The following is a 19,755-nucleotide window of genomic DNA, read 5'->3' as shown; positions in this document are numbered from 1 at the left end:
CTTTGTCTTGTATGGTCAGATAAAAGACGCGAGTAACCTAGAGTTAATCAGTGCTGACGTTCTCAGATAATCTTTAGGGTGCTGTATAAAAGAGATTCATGTCAAATGCAGTAGATGAGTGGTGGTAAACCAAAGAGGTTGCTAGGTTGCTACCGTCCGAAGCTGTTCCAGCCAGTACGCTGAAACAAGTCGCTGTAAACGTGGGTAACAACGAGTTGTGGACTCCGAAGTTATTGGTAGTTTCACCAGTATTTTCATCATTCCTCCTTTGGGTGATACTTAAATTATGAAATGATTTAGAATCACTGTTTCGGCTCCTGTGAGAGTCCGGTTTATTCTTTCAAAATTACTTTGTCACTAAATAGTCCACCCTGTTATTAACTAACTAAGTGTTAATTAGCGGAGCTTTAACTGTATTCCATCAATTTGTTTCGTACATGCTCTATAGCTTTCAACGCTAAAGCAGCAGTGTTCGCTTTTGTTTCTAGCTTCCTCTTTAACGGAGGAAGTCTTGTATTTGCGTGATTGACCCCCCCCCCCGTAGTTTCAGTTTCCTCCTCCCTTACGCTGACCTTTCTCCCATTTAGTTCCACTCAGCTGCAAATATGTAAGTGACAATTAGGTTAAGTAAGTTTCCATTCGTTTACTGCTTAATATCATGTCTTCTGGACAAATGCATGTTAACAAATGTGGTGTTTTGCAATGCTTCTTTGAAATTACCAGTTTCCCAGTCCACGACAGTTGTAGTCGGTAGTACAGATCAGAAACATACCAGCTGCATGCAAAGACCTAATAGTTGTCATCCTATAGTTGTACAATGGGACGTACATTTGCATCGTAGCATTACACAGATAGCAGCAGGGCCATAATATCGAACATACACAGCTTGTGTTAAACAATTTTATTTACCTTACGCAATTTAATACAAGACAGCTTGGTGTTTAACAACTTCAGAACAATTACAATAAAACGTTTCTCAAACGATTATGAACATTTACTTAACCAACGTATAAAGCATTAATTAAAGTTGCTCCTGGCACAAACATTTAATAAAACAAACTTGCTAAACTCCAACAGGCAAGACTAGGCTATCCAATGACACCCCTTTGCAATAGCATTTCATAGCGAAGGAATAACGTAAACAAATATTACAAAACACAAAGATTAAAAAAGTAACTTCTAAAATCCTAACGCTTCCTACTCAAGGCAGCTGGTGCCCAAACTTCTGACTAAAGAATAATCAGGTAGTGCCACTACAGATAAACACTAATTAGAATGACAAACAATTAATAAAAGAGACCCTTGCCACTTAAAGATTGCCTGGTAAAACACACACATAAAACCTTGCTTTACAAAAGTTTAAACCTCTACAACTCACACATGAGGTACAAATAACAACATCCTGAATGATAAAACAAGGGAAAATTAACCAAGCCGAGCCTTAATGAATCTGTTCAGGCACTAATGACAGAGTGCCACTCAACATTACAAGATCGAAGTCATACTTCAAGTCCAAAGCACATTCGCCAGAGTGGCTACCAAGCTTAATGACCTGACGGGGCCGGAAACAAAGGGCGAAACAATACTCAACAGAAAGACGTGACCGAGGAAGAGGTCCTTCACATGGAGCCGGACAAACGAATCGCAGTTCCTCTGGCAACGGCCAAGTCCTCAAGCCCACCGTACAGGGCGAAATGCACTGTCCTCCACGTAACTGAAACATAAATCAACTATACCAGCACACATGCATTGACACATTCATACTACACAAGACATAAAACCATAACATCTAAAACAGGAAAGTTCGCCTAGAAAAGTTTTTTAACTCAGCAACTTAAGCATTCATTTAAACACAATAACACCACGCGATAGTAACAGCTGAGTTTATTTTAATGACAATGTCGAGCAAAACTGTATTTTCAAGAAACATGATGTGATTTTACGAGACAGCCTCGTCCCTCGTTGTTGTTGTTATGGTCTTCAGTCCTGAGACTAGTTTGATGCAGCTCTCCATGCTACTCTATCCTGTGCAAGCTCCTTCATCTCCCAGTGCTTACTTACTTACTTACTCTTTCTTACTTACTTACTTACTCTTTCGTTACTCGTCACTAATGTGCCGATACTTGTGTTTAAAAAGCAGGGTTAGCACAACCATAAACTCATATATATATATATTGGCCACGTCATCTTGGTAGATGATTGTTGCAGTGTCTGTGTGTTTATGGGTTGCATTTTTTCATATGACTTCTCAAGCCAATGGCAGCACGGCATCTCTTGCCGCAATTGTCACAAGTGTATCTGGCTGCTGAGGCAGGAGCTGTGGTAGCATTGCGAAGCTTTTTCTGCCTTAATCTGTCTAACAAGCCTTCATCATGCTTCGACATTCCAGATGATATATCATCACGCCACTCTGGTCTCATGCTAGCCCGTGCCTCCCATCTGTTTGTGTCGATTCCAAAGCTCTCGATATCTCGTTTACAGGAGTCCTCGAACCTCAATACAGGACGTCCTGCAGGTCTTTTGGCTATAGAGATCTCTCCAAGCATCACCTCACGTGGTAATCTGCCAGGATCCATACGGTGGACGTGTCCCAGCCAGCGGAGTCGTCTCTGCTTCAAGATAGCTGAAATACTGTTGCAGTTAGTTTTAGATAGCACTGGTTCGTTGGTCACTCGGTCCTTCCACGTTACTCCGAGCATGGATCTCAGGCACCGCATGTGGAAAACATTAAGGCGACGTTCTTGTTTGGCATAGGTAGTCCATGTTTCCGATGCATAAACATACAGTCACTAAATAATGAGCAGCTCACGACTCTTGCTCACATATATCTGCTGATCATTTATCAAGTAGTAAGAAAACAAGGTGGAATGCCTAAGGCCCGTTATCATGGTATGTGTGACTTAACTTGCCATGGCACACTCGGGACCAAACTCTCACATACGAGCAGGCGGACGGTTAATCCAGGCGACGCTCCGTCAAGCTCTTCTTCTCGACGTTCACTGCGTGGTGAGCACAAAACCAAACACCATGCGTCGTGCCAGCACCCAAGTTCGGCGCCTTCTCCGGCCGCAGCAGCCCACTCGTAACAGGCGCAATGAGCATGCGCACCAAGTAAGGGCCAACCTCCCGACCCCGTAGTACCTCACTGCCGACAGAGCACACAGTGAGGTGCGGCCTCGACGCTGCAGACTTAAATAGCCGGACCCGCAATGAGCAACTGACTCGTGGCCGGCCATATTACACTACTGCACATTAAAACTGCTACACCAAGGAGAAATGCAGATGGTAAACGGCTATTCATTGGACAAATATATTATACTAGAACTGACATGCGATTACATTTTCACGCAATTTGGGTGCATAGATCCTGAGAAATCAGTACCCAGAAGAAACACCTCTGGCCGTAATAACGGCCGTGATACGACTCGGCATTGAGTCAAACAGAGCTTGGATGCCGTGTACAGGTGCAGCTGCCCAAGCAGCTTCAACACGATACCACAGTTCATCAAGAGTAGTGACTGCCGTATTGCGACGAGCCAGTTGCTCGGCCACCATCGACCAGACGTTTTCAATTGGTGAGAGATCTGGAGAATGTGCCGGCCAGGGCAGCAGTCGAACATTATCTGTATCCAGAAAGGCTCGTACAGGACCCGCAACATGCGGTCGTGCATTATCCTGCTGAAATGTTGAGTTTAGCAGAGATCGAATGAAGGGTAGAGCCACGGGTCGCAACACATCTGAAATATAACGTCCACTGTTCGAAGTGCCATCAATGCGAACAAGGGCCACCCAGACATGCAACCAATGGCACCCCATACCATCACGCCGGGTGATACGCCAGTATGGCGATGACGAATACACGCTTCCAAAGTGCGTTCATCGCGATGTCGCCGAACACGGGCGCCACCAGCGTGATGCTGTAAGCAGAACCTGGATTCATCTGCTGGATTCATCTGCTTACAGCCATTGGATCTCGACCAATGCGAACAGCAATTTCGTGATACGATAAACCGCAATCGCGATAGGCTACAATCCGACCTTTATCAAAGTCGGAAACGTGATGGTACGCATTTCTCCTTCTTACACGAGGCATCACAACAACGTTTCACCTAGCAACGCCGGTCAACTGCTGTTTGTGTATGAGAAATCGGTTGGAAACTTTCCTCATGTCAGCACGTTGTAGGCGTCGCCACCGGCGCTAACCTTGTGTGAATGCTCTGAAAAGCTAATCATTTGCATATGACAGCATCTTCTTCCTGTAGGTTAAATTTAGCGTCTGTAGCACGTCATTTTCGTCGTGTAGCAATTTTAGTGGCCAGTAGTGTATAATCGAAAGCAAAGATGGTACTAGCGGGACAGAAGTACTGGCACCAGCCGCGCGACGTATTACCAAGTTCGTGTTACCTTGTGCAGGGTTGGAATAAGATCTCTCCGTTACAAATCACGGCTTAAATACTTCAATTTTTCTGTAGAGAACACGGTACGGCCATTGTACCTTGGGTTGCCGAACAATGTCAGTTATAACAAAAAGGGTGGGATGTGTGATGAGGGACGACGCCGATATACTCGTGTAGACCAGAAACGATCATCTGTTAACTCTCCTCTAGTTTTGTCAGTGATGAACCCCAGACAGCTACGACGATTTGTATTTCCGTTACTCATAATAAAACAAAAAGTTCCTTTCATAAATATCGAAGCATCTACCGAACAATGTTCTGCTGCACCATCAGAGCTAACGTAACGTGACCTGAGGTCAATCGAAGCAATAGGAGAAGCTCACCGTAGTGTTATTCTGGTTATGGCCCTGGAACACAGCCCCACAGCCGTGGGCTGCCCGTGAGAGCCGGCGCTAATTACAGCAGGTGACTACTTGTTGGTCCTCCTACACCCCGGGGCGCCCGACGAGGCAGCGGCGAAGAAGCGCTGAGAGTAGCGGTTATCCTTAGAGATCTGGAAAAACAGGTCGCTCCAATCCACTGGGTCTCATTTGGAGCTGCCTGCCACGTTCCCGGTTAATATCACCAGCGCTATTTTTAGCCTCCAACTTGTGTGCACGGTACGCATCTCCAGAACGTCATATCTACTCTCCATCTGCGGTATGACTACACAGGACATTGTGATCTGCGTGATACGCGTGTGCGTGCGTGTACGGGTGTGTGTGTATGAGTGAGTGAATGTGTGTGTGTTTCTGTGGGTCAGTCCCCCTTGCATAATGCCGGCTTGTGCAGTTCAAAATTGTTCAAACGTGTGTGAAATCTTATGGGACTCAACTGCTAAGGTCATCAGTTCCTAAGCTTACACACTACTTAACATAAATTATCCTAAGGACAAACACACACACCCGTGCCCGAGGGAGGACTCGAACCTCCGCCGGGACCAGCCGCACAGTCCACGACTGCAGCGCCCTTGACCGCTCGGCTAATCCCGCGTGGCGCTTGTGCAGTATTCGCAGCCCTGTCCAGCGGTGTATAGTGCTGTTTGGCTGTCCAGGAAACGAGAACCGCAAGTGCTTCGATTACAGTTCCCCTGCGATCTTGAGAGCCCACGTCGTGCATCGGTTTACGGTTCTCGTTCTCAGTTATCGTCTTCCAGTACTCGACTTTCACTTCTCTTATTTTAGTTCTAGCTTCTGTTTTCGCTTTTCATGCCTCTCTTCTTAGTTATCCGGTTTAGATTCGTTTCCGATCACTAAAACACGACCGAATTTCTCGGTTCTCGGATTTAAATTCGTTTCCATTTTGTGTCTGCAGCTCCCTACTACAGGAACTCGCGCGACGTCTTTGATTTCTTCACTTGTTTACAAATTAGAACGTTGCTTTTATACACTGAAGCGCCAAAGACACTGGATTCGGCATGCATATTCAAACACAGAGATATGTAAACAGGCAGAGTACGGCGCTGCGGTCGGCAACGCCTACAAAAGACAAGTGTCTGGCACAGTTTTTAGATCGGTTACTGCTGCTACGATGATAGGTTAACAAAATTTAAGTGGGTTTGAACGCGGTGTTATAGTCGGCTCACTGGCGATGGGACACAGCATCATCTCAGAGGCAGCCATAAAGTGGGAATTTTCTTGTACGACCATTTCACGAGTGTACCGTTAATATCAGGGATCCGGTGAACCATCAAATCTCTGACATCGTTGGGGTCGGAAAAAGCTCCTGCAAGAACGGGACCAACGACGATTGAAGAGAATCGTTAAGCCTGACAGAAGTGCAACCCTCCCGCAAATTGCTGCAGATTTCATTGCTGGGTCATCAACAAGTACCAGCATGCGAATCATTCAACGAAACATCATCGATATGGGTGTTCGGAGCCGAGGGCTCCTCGTGTACCCTTGATGACGGCACGACGCAAAGCTTTATGACTCGCCCGAGCCTGTCAACACCAACATTGGATTGTTGGTGACTGAAAACATGTTGCCTGGTTGGGGGAGTCTCGTTTAAAATTGTATCGAGTGGATGGATGTGCTCGTGTATGCAGACAGCCTCATGCGTCCAAGGACACTGCATGTCGGCAGGGGAGTGTCAAGGTGGTGGGGCCTGTGGAGTTGGAGTGATATGCGACCCTTGAAACGTCTAGATACGACTCTGACAGGTGACACGCATGTAAGCATCCTGTCTGATCAGCTGCATCCGTTCATGTCCACTGTGCATTCCGGCGCACCTGGGCAGTTCCAGCAGGACAATGCAATACCCCACATATACAGAATTGCTACCGAGCGGTTCCTGGAACAGTTTTCTGAGTTTAAACACTTCCGCTGGCCACCAAACGCCTCAGAACTGAACATAATTGAGCATATCTGGGATGCCTTGCAACATGTTGTTCAGAAGAGATATCCGCCCCCTGGTACTCTTGCGGATATATGGATAGCTCTGCAGGATTCATGATGTCTGTTTCCTCCAGCTCTACTTCACACATTAATCGAGTCCATGCCACATCATAGTTCAAATGGCTCTGAGGTCATCAGTCCCCCTAAAACTTAGAACTACTTAAACCTAACTAACCTAAGGACATCACACACATCCATGCCCGAGGCAGGATTCGAACCTGCGACCATAGCGGTCGCGCGGTTTCAGACTGAAGCGCCTAGAACCGCACGGCCACACCGGCCGGTGTCACATCATGATGCGGCATTTCTGCGAGCTCGCTGGGGCCCTACACGATATTTGGCAGGTGTACCAGTTTCTTTGGCTCTTCATCTATTGAAAAACATACCTGTTATTATATGAGTGCGCGGTGTCTGTTCTTTCGGACATGTACGAAAGAACAGACGCCACACGGGATCCTCAGCTGTGATGCGTAGCCGGCCGGAGTGGCCGAGCGGTTCCAGGCGCTACAGTCTGGAACCGCGCGACCGCTACGGTCACGGGTTCGAATCCTGCCTCGGGCATGGATGTGTGTGATGTCCTTAGGTTAGTTAGGTTTAAGTAGTTCTAAGTTCTAGGGGACTCTTGACCACAGCAGTTAAGTCCCATAGTGCTTAGACCCATTTGAACCATTTTTGTGATGCGTGTTATGTAAATTGAAGGGGGGAGAAAGAAGATGAAAGGAGAGGGAGTAATGATATCAGCTCAATCGGGACGTTGAGCGGCATCAGCGGCGACGAGCGAAAATGTTTGCCGGACCGGGACTAGAACCCGTGATCTGCGTACTAGGCAATTGCATTAATCATTGCGCCATGCGGACACGGTTTTTATTGCAAATGCATTGACTGTTTTGGCATGGTCCCCAGCCGACTCACACTCCCATTCAGCGCCGTCTATGCGCAGTCCTCGTCCATGGCCTCCGTGCTCAGTAATTTTAGATTCCCTCTGGAGTTCGGAGGTAACTGTGTGTCCACACTGAAGGATGTGGATGCACTGCCCATCAAGGCGAATCAGTTATATCAATTTGCGGTGTCTGCTCTAGCAGATACAGACACCAGGCGGGCTCTTGTAGCTGTGATACGTAATATGTAAATTCCACATGATTCCGCACAAAGGCCCGATGCGGTTGACATCATTGGTCCCTTCCCTTTTCTTTTCTGTCCACCCTCGCGCTTCAGTTTACATAATACACTGCTATATTCGAAATAACAAGCACATAGAATTATCCAAAGAAATGTTCTAGTAACTTTAAAAATAGTATCAAAATTCAAGATGATAAAACACTTGGAGACCAAGTCCTGTTGAAATTAGTGAATTTTACGAACTAATGGTATGGGAAGTGGCAACAAAATTCTCGTGGACGCTCCGAAAATTAACGGCAAAGAACGGCAAGGTACTTCGCAGCGGGTGGGTCGATTTCTGCTCAGAGTTGTGAAGCCTTTGGGGAAGTTGACACTCGTGATGTCGTGGTAGCGCCAGAGACCACTGTATAGTAGGTCGCGGTTTCGAATACTGAGTAGGTCTGTGATTTGTGTTGTTGCTGAGTACTTGCTCTATTTCTATTCAATGTGTTTTTTGTACGCGAAAATAACTTCTGGCTGAAATGACACATAATGTGAGTTTTGTAATTTTCCAGCGATCAGCAGCTTCAAATGTATGTGTTAGTGTATATGTCTGCACACCTCTGGTATTGTCTTCAGTCCACAGCTAGCCGGCACGGTGGTCTCGCGGTTCTAGGCGCTCACTCCGGAGCTGCGTGACTGCTACGGTCGCAGGTTCGAATTCTGCCTCGGGCATGGATGTGTGTGATGTCCTTAGGTTAGTTAGGTTTAAGTAGTTCTAAGTTCTAGGGGACTGATGACCACTGATGTTAAGTCCCATAGTGCTCAGAGCCATTTTAGTCCACAGCTCGTGGTCGTGCGATAGCGTTCTCGCTTCCCGCGCCCAGGTTCCCGGGTTCGATTCCCGGCGGGGTCAGGGATTTTCTCTGCCTCGTGATGACTGGGTGTTGTGTGATGTCGTTAGGTTAGTTAGGTTTAAGTAGTTCTAAGTTCTAGGGGACTGATGACCATAAATGTTAAGTCCCATAGTGCTCAGAGCCATTTGAACCATTTTTTTATTATCTTCAGTTTACTGAGTGGAAAAAATCAGCAACAGTGTACACTTCATAGTTTTCCTAGGGCAGATATATGGTTCTGAAAGTGAAAGATCAATTACCTTCGACAATAATGTTAACAATTCACAGTTCTTCACAGACAATAAACTTCGATTTATCTTTCGCTGAACACTTGTCTCTAATGTAACAGGATTTCAGACTCGTTTTTCGCGGGCAGTTACCGTACTGAAGGCACACCCCATCATTTTAACTTAGGCGGTAAAAGGGAAAAGTTTCCTTTCTCAGTCCTACGAAATGGCGACCATCCTTGGCAACATTTTGGTCTAACTCATTAGAGAAGCGCTGCGTCTGAAGATGTCGGAAGCAAACTGATGCAGTAGACTGTAAACGAAAGAATGCTGTGCAACAATGCTTCAGAACTCTCCGACATTCACGCAGGGCAAACGCACCATCAGTGTGGCTTTTTCATACATACGCATTTGTGGTATGGCAAAGGAAAACATGTAATTGTATTAAAATGGGGTACTACGCGTTTTAAAAAGGACATTTCTATTCTGTAGGCTCTTGGTGCTTTGTAAACACTATATCACTGATGAAGCTGCAGTTACAGACAGGTTTAAAATTACATGTTCTGGTCATAGAAAACTATTTAAAAAAAATCAAATCTGCATTAGAATAGCTGCTGTGCTCTGCTTCCAAAGTAAAATAATTTTGCAGTTTGTTATCTGTAACATCGAACACTGTTGATTTGAAAACAGTGATTTATATTAATCAGAATATTTATTTTCCGCGGCAAGCGCCCACTAGACGCTCAATAATATTACTTAATATATCCTGATGCGCAGTAATATTGAACGTCAGAGAGGTTGCGCAACAACATCGAGAACGTCAAAAAATGTAATATATATCATGCCACCCGGAAATATTGTGCTATCCGTGGACAGTATTGACAGTATCCTTGACGGTCACTCGCGTGTTACACAGACCAGGGAGATTAGGTTAGGTTACGTTTGTAGTTGAGTGGAAAATGAGTTCTAAACAAGACGAAAATGATGTTGTTATTGGTGTGCATCAAAATGTGTAAATCATTGTCGGTATTCTGGGATGTTATGGCAGGCTATTACAAAAACAGAAATGTTAAGAATGTGGGATCGTATGAATTTAAACTGTGGAATCTCTAGGTTGGAATATTCTACTCATCGTAAAGGTGATTCGTTGAGATGCAGACAGGCACAACGGAAAGACTGTTGCAATTATAGCTTTCGGCTAAAGCCTTCTTCAGCAAATAAAACAAACACGCATACACACATGCACACACACCTCACTCACACGTGACCGTTACCACTGACACATCCGTCCGGCCAATCATGGTGCGAACAGCTTTAAATTCGGAGAGTTTCGTTGCCAGGGGTGTACATTAAATTAATCGTGGTGCTCTTAGAACCAGAAAAATTCACTGACACTTTACATTGTCCTGCTGCTGCGTGAAATCGTACCCAGTGAAAATAAACTACACGTAGGCGTGGACATGATCCCCAAGGATAAGTGATTACTTGTGTTGATCCACTGTGTCTTGCAGAATGAGGAGATCGCTCGGGGAATGCAACGAAAACATTCCCCAGGCAACAACGCTCCCGCCGCCGACAACTGTTGCAGATTGTCCGTTTTGAGACGTTTCACGCCTAGACGTCAACGGCCATCTGTCCGATGGAGCGTGAAACGTGATTCATTTACAAAGGCCTCCTGTCACTTTATTATTAATTATAAAAAGGCTGTTCGGTACTGCCAACAATAATAACGAAAGAGCTAAAAATATGAGTAAAACCGCCAGTAAACTTGAACGGAGATTGTACTTATTAGACTGCATAAACTGGAGCGAAAATCTGACTGTTGAACGCCTTATTACGTTTTATTTTCAAGCCATTCTTAAAAAGGTAACTGATACAGTCGTCGAATATTGTGTAATATATTTCTGCTTTAAGAGTGTTTCAAACAACTGTTGCCATATACTGTTGTCCTGAGAAGACTCCTTTACCTAGAAATAGGTTTGCTCATTTCTAGGAGAGATATAGTAAGAGAAATATTCTTTCCAAATTAGACACGTCAGTTAGCAAATATTAATGTAAGGAAGAGACTTGCTAGTTTACTAATATCTCATTGGAAAGAGCTATATAGAAGCTGATTATAGAGGTTGATTTTTCGAATTTTATCAGATGTTAGGTAAAGTGTTTCAAAATGATATGTGTTATTTGTACTGATTAACGTATTTTTACCTAGCTACAAATACACTTCTGGCCATTAAAATTGCTACACCACGAAGATGACGTGCTACAGACGCGAATTTAAACGGAAAGGAAGAAGGTGCTGTGATATGCAAATGATTAGCTTTGCAGAGCATTCACACAAGGTTGGCGCCGGTGGCGACACCTACAACGTGCTGACATGAGGAAAGTATGCAACCGATTTCTCATACACAAACAGCAGTTGACCGGCGTTGTCTGCTGAAACGTTTTTGTGATGCCTCGTGTAAGAAGGAGAAATGCGTACCATCACGTTTCCGACTTTGATAAAGGTCGGATTGTAGCCTATCGCGATTGCGGTTTATCGTATCGCGACATTGCTGCCGACGTGGGTTGAGATCCAATGACTTATAGCAGAATATGGAATCCGTGGGTTCAGGAGGGTAATACGGAACGCCGTGCTGGATCCCAACGGCCTCGTATCACTAGCAGTCGAGATGACAGGCATTTTATCAGCATGGCTGTAACGGATCGTGCTGTCGCGTCTCGATACCTGAGTCAACAGATGGGGACGTTTGCAAGACAACAACCATCTGCACCAACTGTTCGACGACGTTTGCTGCAGCATGGACTATCAGCTCGGAGACTATGGCTCCGGTTACCCATGACGGTGCATCACAGACAGGAGCGCCTGCGATGGTGTACTCAGCGACGAACCTAGGTGCACGAATGGCAAAGCGTCAGTTTTTTCGGATGAATCCAGGTTCTGTTTACAGCATCATGATGGTCGCATCCGTGTTTGGCGACATCGCGGTGAACGCACATTGGAAGCGTGTATTCGTCATCGCCATACTGGCGTATCACCCTGCGTGATGCTATGGGGTGCCATTGGCTACACGTCTCGGTCACCTCTTGTTCGCATTGACGGCACTTTGAACAGTGGACGTTACATTTCAGATGTGTTACGAAGCGTGGCGCTACCCTTCATTCGATCCCTGCGAAACCCTACATTTCAGCAGGATAATGCGCGACAGCATGTTGCAGGTCTTGTACGGGCTTTTCTGGATACAGAAAATGTTCGACTGCTGCCCTGGCTAGCACATTCTCCAGATCTCTCACCAACTGAAGACGTCTGGTCAATGGTGGCCGAGTAACTGGCTCGTCACAATACGCCAGTCACTACTCTTGATGAACTGTGGTATCGTGTTGAAGTTGCATGGGCAGCTGTACCTGTAAACGCCATCCAAGCCCTGTTTGACTCAATGCCCAGGCGTATCAAGGCCGTTATTAAGGTCAGAGATGTTTCTTCTGGGTACTGATTTCTTAGGATCTGTGCACCCAAATTGCGTGAAAATTAATGACATGTCAGTTCTAATATAATATATGTGTCCAATGAATAACCGTTTACCATCTGCATTTCTCCTTGGTGTAGCAATTTTGGCTTGGTTCAAATGGCTCTGAAAACTATGGGACGTAACATCTGTGGTCATCAGTCCCCTAGAACTTAGAACTACTTAAACCTAACTAACTTAAGGACATCACACACATCCATGCCCGAGGCAGGATTCGAACCTGCGACTGTAGCGGTCACGCGGTTCCAGACTGAAGCGCCCAAAATCGCACGGCCACAACGACCGGCTGGTGAAGCAATTTTAATGGTCAGTAATGTAATAACTGCTGTTCAAATATTGCTTTTGAATCTATGCTCTCGTGCATATAATGAGGTATTTTGGAGGCGAAACCAGTAGTCCAGTTTCTTAAATTCCATTAGTTACCGATCACGGTCATAAGTCCTGTATAAATGCATCACGAACTTGGTATTATAGCAATAAAGTAAAGAGGTGTTGCACGTCGCTATAAGGAAAAGCAAACCGTCGACGGAAGTCGGTCGGTGGGTAAACGCCAGAGTGTTGACGACTATAGCGAAAGAGATAATTACCACCATATCCGCTGATTGCAGTTTAGCCTCTCCAATTCTCTAAATGTCAGTATTTTACGTGGACGCAGTTGTGTGTTAACGTCAACGAGCAGGAGAAAATTAGACGACTCCGTCCCTGAATTATCAAGGCGTAACGAGTGCTGAGAGCGTAGCAGAGAAAGTGCTTCCCCAGTGGAAGATGTAATCGCTAATTGCGTCTGGGGAAGACAGGCTCCGTAATAGATCCGAGCAAGCGCGCTACGCGGGCCTGCATCGCCGCTGCGGCAGGCGGTGCTGACGTCACAGCTGCTTACGTGGCAGCGGCAGCCACACGGCAGCAGATCCTGGAGACGGAAAACTCGTTCACGTTTGGTTACTAGTTCACTGGCGATAGATCCTTTTGGGACCTGATCATTTTTAATCATTCAATGTTTTTTATCTAACTGTGTGCTTCTTACAGTTTAAAAAAAGTCGAGATCACTAACTAAAGGTACTGTACCCATAAACAAGAGCATGTTCTGTATCCGGGCCAGGGAAGGGGAAGTGGTGAACCCATTTCTTGATGAATGGCGTAACAGTTTCGGAATATGACGATAAACGGTTCTGGGAACATTTGCTACTAGTCGGTATCCATTAAAAATTATACAGTGTGTCCCAAGAGAAATGATCAATATTCAGAATTACGACAGGAACAAGAATGTCTGCTATACACGGGTTCTAGAACCCATAGCTAAAGAGTTATGAGCATTTCTTCATCTTGAATACTATGAGACAAATCTCTTGTACTGAAATATCTTTTTTTTTTCATATTTTGGGAGGAGGTAGTATGGACCAAAACAGGAAAAAGTTGTTTAGAAAATGTTAGCCTTAAAATGCATAAATTAAGAGCTATGAGCACATATTCAGTAGAATAGATGTGTTTCTTAGTCGCAAAGAGGAACAAATGCTCAAATGGGTACTGCTTTGCTGCATTTGTGTATAGGATTTGGGATTTGACGTGATGCGCGGTCGGTTTGTGAAGATCAGTTTTTTCTTGAGGGGGGTGGGGGGAGGGGAAAGTGGCTGCTGGATACGTCCATGAGGTTAACAAACACGTTTTAGAATACTTGGATGAAAATTAAAGAAGATTTTTTAAAACGCTAAATCCATAAAATGTTTCTAACAAAGACTCTCTCTCATGACACGATCTTCATTCCAGTGAAATGTTTATGTAACAATAAATAGGGCAATTTCAAAAACTGAAATATTTCGCTAAACATCGTATAAACGTCAAATTCAAAAGGTAGATGTGAAATTTTCGAAATTCTAAACTAAAAAAGTCGCTGACCTGAGCGAGCGAAACTGAGATTACAATGGACTACAGGTGGTCCGACTACCTTCTGATCCCTTTAAAATATTACCACCAGAAACTGGAAAGTGGAAATGGTACAGAAAACTTGATAAATTCGTTTAATTTGATTCTAAAATTTTATTTTCAGGAACTCCTAGAAAGTGTGTATACAAACGTACATTGCCGTTGATAAACATTATTTGTGACCTTTAAGCGGGGTTGGACGTCAAAGGGGCCGACTTGGAGCAGGAGAGGTACCACAGGACATTTTAATTTCCACTGTCTATTCTTTTACAAATAAATTCATGAAACTTTGTCAGCATGACCAGCAAGGATTCAGGATTTACATTCATTGCAGTGGAAGTTCAAAAACATACGAAAATACATTTTTTACATGTGAAAATTCATCTTTTTTCACTTACTATTGGCTGCATTTGCTGCTATAGGTATACTTTTCTTCATAAGAAAGAGAGATTCTTCGATGAATTTCGTACAGCATACAAACCATACTTACAGGTGTATGAAACTCTACAATTTTCCAAATCTATTAAAAACTATATTAAAAATTGAGATAATTAACAATAAAACTTGAGTTTTTTTCTAAACATGAAGTTTAAAATGTAACAGCTCATGCATTTTTTCATGAATTAAATAAATTCTAGAGTTTCATACACCTGTAAGTATGGTTTATATGTTATGCAAAATTCATCGAATTTGTTATGTTTTTGAACTTCCACTGCAATGAGTGTGAATCCTGAATCATTCCTGCTCATGCTGGCAAAGCTTTATGAATTTAGTTGCAAAAGTGTAGACAGTGGAAATTAAAATGTCCTACCCCGCCCCCCCCCCCCCCCCTTAAAGTGGAAATTTCAATCACAGGGTATTGATGAAAACGGACTAGCAAGTCGAGAAGGAATTTCAGCGAATCGGAACATCTTGTTTTAAATGGTTCAAATGGCTCTGAGCATTATGGGACTTAACATCTGTGGTCATCAGTCCCCTAGAACTTAGAACTACTTAAACCTAACTAACCTAAGGACATCACACACATCCATGCCCGAGGCAGGATTCGAACCTGCGACCGTAGCAGTCCCGCGGTTCCGGAATGAGCGCCTGAACCGCTAGACCACCGCGGCCGGCCATCTTGTTTTAATTACTATACATAATTATAATGAAGTTACCAGTCATGCACCCTGAACAGCGTTCGAAGAGAGCTAGGAGTCATCGGAGAACGGTTTGAAACTGAAGAAGAACGAGCTAAAATAATGAACGAAATAAATTGCAACTCGACACTAAACGAGGAACGGCGGAGCTACCGACCGAGATGGGAATAAGGCATGGAGAACTGGAAAGAGGAAGGAGTGGACCACCCGAAAAAGATCCAGACCGACCAAACGAGACAGAGGCGGTTTCGAGGAAGGACGGCCATGGAACATGGAATGAATGACTACCAGAAAAAGAACGATACTAACCGAAGGAAACTGATGTGGAAAAGTGGAAACGACGTGAAAGAAGCAGGGAACGGCCCTTCCTCCGAAGTATTTCCTAGTTCCGTTTGGTGTGGACAGCCGGTCCTGTGGACCCGTTCTTCCGCGAACGATCCACTCCTAGCACTTTCTAGAGCAAAAATTGCGCATTAAGACCGTGACGTTATATCATGGCGTCGTATGTACTTTATAACAGCTTCGGACTACATTGCTTTTGAACATTCTCACGCCATGCTCCATATCATTATTGAGCTTGTAATTGCTACGCCATTCTACTTGAGTTGTTGCTGCTTTCTTTCTGTGCACTGTACTGGACGATTTGTGATTGTTTGATCCATCTGTGATCTTCTTGTTGCGTTTGATACGCTGTGCCGCTATTCTGTGTCGAAGTGCAGAGTAAATTATGATGGAGGCCCAAACATGACAGTATATAAATTTCTACTTGACAATTGGTTTCCAATTCCTTTTACAGGCATACTGCTTATTCTGTGCCAGAAGTTGTAACAACTTCATGTTTCTACAGAAGATATTATTGTATGTAAGTAATCTTACACTAAGTCTTTTATATAAGCTTACAGTTTCAAATAATTTGTTATAAGGAGATAGCTTTAATATAAATTAAAATTTGACGTTATCTAGGTATCCGAAAAATTTGATAGATCTTACTTTTCATATTTCCTGAAAATATTTCCTTATGCATGAAAAAACCAATCCAAGAAAACTGAAACTGTTTAAAATAACTTTGTTTCATGAGCTGGGTTTTCTGAATCATTAGACATTTCCTCCCATAGTGTCCTTCTTACTTCTTTGGTGATTTGTCTGGTAAGTCTACACCCTTTCTCTCATTGTCTACCAATAAAATTCTATTTTTCATGGTTTTCGGATAATATTCGTAACTAATTCAGCACTTTGCATTTGCCTTTTTTGCAGGTTGCTACAGCATCGTACGCATCCAAATGAAGTCTATGTAAAACTTCCTGGTAGATTAAAACTATGTGCCCGACCGAGACTCGAACTCGGGATCTTTGCCTTTCGCGGGCGAATGCTCTACCATCTGAGCTACCCAAGCACGACCCACGCCCAGTCCTCACAGCTTTACCTGTGCCAGTATCTCGTGTCGTACCTTCCAAACTTTACAGAAGCTCATCTGCGAACCTTGCAGATCTAGCACTCCTGAAAGAATGATACTGCGGAGACTTGGCTTAGCCACAGCGTGCGGGATGTTTCTAGAATGTAATTTTCATTCGACGGTTGAGTGTGCGCGGATGTGTAACTTCCTGGCAGATCAAAGCCGTGTTCCGGACAGAGACTCGAACTCGGGACCTTTGCCGTTCGCGGGCAAGCGCTCTACAAACTGATCTACCCAAGCACGACTCACGCCCGATCCTCACAGCTTTCGTTCTGCCAGTATCTCGTCTCCTACCTTCCAAACTTTACAGAAGCACTTCTGCGAACCTTGCAGAACTGGCAATCCTGAAAGATACGATACTATGGAGACATGGCTTAGCCACAGCCTGGGGGATGTTTCTAGAATGAAATTTTCACTCTACAGCGGAGTGTGCGCTGATGTGAAACATCCTGGCAGATTAAAACTGTGTGCCGCACCGAGACTCGAACTCTGGACCTTTGCCTTTCGCGGGCAAGTGCTCTACTATTTGAGCCACAGAATCACGACTCACACCCGGTCCTCACAGCTTTACTTCTGCCAGTATATCGTCTACTACCTTCCAAACTTTACAGAAGCGCTTCTGCAAACCATGCAGAACTAGCACCCCTGAAAGAAAGGGTACTGCGGAGACATGGCTTAGCCACAGACTGGGGGATGTTTCTAGAATGAAATTTTCACTCTACAGCGGAGTGTGCGCTGATGTGAAACTTCCCACAGATTAAAACTGTGTGCCGGACCGAGACTCGAAACTCGGGACCTCTGCCTTTCCCGGGCCAGTGCTCTACAAACAGAGCTACCCAAGGACGATTCACGCCCGGTCTTCACAGCTTTACTTCTGCCATTATCTCGTCTCCTACCTTCCATACTGTACAGAAGCTCTTCTGCGAATCTTGCAGAACTAGCACTCCTGAAAGAAAGGATGCTGAGGAGACATCGCTTAGCAACAGCCTGGGGGATGTTTCTAGAATGAAAGTTTCACTCTACAGCGGAGTGTGCGCTGATGTGAAACTTCCCACAGATTAAAACTGTGTGCCGGACCGAAACTCGAACTCGGTATCTTTGCCTTTCCCGGGCAAGCGCTCTACAATCTGAGCTACCCAAACACGACTCACGCCCGGTCCTCACAGCTTTACTTCTGCCAGTATCTCGTCTCCTACCTTCCAAACTTTACAGAAGCCCTTCTGCGATCCTTGCAGAACCAGCACACCTGGGAGAAAGGGTACTGCGGAGACATGGCTTAGCCACAGCCTGGGGGATGTTTCTAGAATGAAATTTTCACTCTACAGCGGAGTGTGCGCTGATGTGAAACTTCCCGGCAGATTAAAACTGTGTGCCGGACCGAGACTCGAACTCGGTATCTTTGCCTTTCCCGGGCAAGCGCTCTACAATCTGAGCTACCCAAACACGACTCACGCCCGGTCCTCACAGCTTTACTTCTGCCAGTATCTCGTCTCCTACCTTCCAAACTTTACAGAAGCCCTTCTGCGATCCTTGCAGAACCAGCACACCTGGGAGAAAGGGTACTGCGGAGACATGGCTTAGCCACAGCCTGGGGGATGTTTCTAGAATGAAATTTTCACTCTACAGCGGAGTGTGCGCTGATGTGAAACTTCCCGGCAGATTCAAACTGTGTGCCGGACCGAGACTCAAACTCGGGACCATTGACTTTCGCGGGCAAGTCTTCTACAAACTGATCTACCCAAGCAGACTCACGCCCCGTCCTCACAGATTAACCTGTGCCAGTATCTCGTGTCGTACCTTCCAAACGTTACAGAAGCTCTTCTGCGAATCTTGCAGAACTGGCACTCCTGAAAGAAAGGATACTGCGGAGACATGTCTTAGCCACAGCCTGGGGGATGCTTCCAGAATGGGATTTTCACTCCGTAGCGGAGTGTGCGCTGATGTGAAAGTTCCTGGGAGATTAAAACTGTCTGCCCGACCGTAACTCAAAATCGGTCCTTTTCCCTTCGCCGGCAAGTGCTCTACAAACTGAGCTACCCAAGCACGACACACTCCCAGTCCTCACAGCTTCACCTCGGCCAGTATCTCGTCTCCTACCTTCCAAACTTTACAGAAGCACTTCTGCGAAACTTGCAGAACTAGTACCCCTGAGAGAAAGGGTACTGCAGAGACATGGCTTAGCCACAGTCTGGGGGATGTTTCTAGAATGAAATTTTCACTCTACAGCGGAGTGTGCGCTGATGTGAAACTTCCTGGCAGATTAAAACTGTCTGCCCGACCGAGACTCGAACTCGGGACTTTTGCCCTTCGCGGGCAAGTGCTCTACCATTAGAACCACCGAATCACGACTCGCGCCCGGTCCTCACAACTTTAATTCTGCCAAAATCTCGTCTCCTACCTTTCAAACTTTACAGAAGCTCTTCTGCGAACCTTGCAGAACTAGCACTCCTGAAAGAAGGGGTACTGCGGAGACATGGCTTAGCCACAGCCTGGGGGATGTTTTTAGAATGAAGTTTTCACTCTACTGCGGAGTGTGCGCTGATGTGAAGGGCCCTGGCAGATTAGAACTGTGTGCCGGAGCGAGACTCGAACTCGGGATCTTTGCCTTTCCCAGGCAAGTGTACTACGAACTGAGCTACCCAAGCACCACTCACACCCCGTCCTCT

Source organism: Schistocerca americana, chromosome 5 (assembly GCF_021461395.2).
Source record: "Schistocerca americana isolate TAMUIC-IGC-003095 chromosome 5, iqSchAmer2.1, whole genome shotgun sequence".
Classification (NCBI taxonomy): Eukaryota; Metazoa; Arthropoda; class Insecta; order Orthoptera; family Acrididae; genus Schistocerca; species Schistocerca americana.
Note: the sequence above shows the minus strand (reverse complement) of the source record.